At 64.6% G+C, this 506-nt stretch overlaps 1 protein-coding gene across 1 annotated transcript in view; it reads right to left on the reverse strand.

Moving 5' to 3' along the window:
- PLTP (phospholipid transfer protein) overlaps positions 1-471 on the reverse strand; it is an 8,765-nt gene extending 8,294 nt beyond the window's left edge. The window contains exon 1 of the mRNA XM_004687431.1: positions 377-471. The gene's annotated coding sequence lies outside the window, so the exon portion shown is untranslated. The remainder of the gene's footprint in view (positions 1-376) is intronic.
- Positions 472-506: the final 35 nt, after the last annotated feature.

The raw sequence follows: 506 nt of genomic DNA on the forward strand, positions 1-506 counted from the left end.
CTGCGTCCTAGACTCCCCTCATTCATTGGCAAACTTTGGCACTCCGCCGCTGGGGTCTTCTTGGGCTGCCTTCGCTATTCGTGGTCTCACCTACATTTTGTAGACCACCCAACACCTCTCGCCATCACCGCTCCCCCCCCTCCCCACGTCTGCTGGGTCCCGCCCACATTAGCAGGTTTGACCTTCACCGCCTGGGCGCCCACCACTTTCTCAAGCCCCGCCTCTTAGAGTTGGCCACGCCCCCACCGCCTGCCATCCCTCTTCCCAGACGCCCTATTTCCCAGCCCCGCCCCGCGTGCCCATGCCCCCGCCCCCAAGGGGCCCCCGCAGGCCCCCTGCACACCACCCCACCCGCGTCACCACCTCCCCCACTTACTCGGAGATGTTGTAGTAGAAGTGGCCCTCTCGGCCCCGCAGGTCCGGAATGGTGATGGCCTCCAGCTCTTGCTCCAGAAAGCGCAGCCCCTCCTGCTTTACTGAAGCATCAGGGAAGCGCTTCGCTCCCG

This window comes from Condylura cristata, unplaced genomic scaffold, assembly GCF_000260355.1.
Source record: "Condylura cristata isolate star-nosed mole 26May11 unplaced genomic scaffold, ConCri1.0 scaffold00022, whole genome shotgun sequence".
Lineage (NCBI taxonomy): Eukaryota > Metazoa > Chordata > Mammalia > Eulipotyphla > Talpidae > Condylura > Condylura cristata.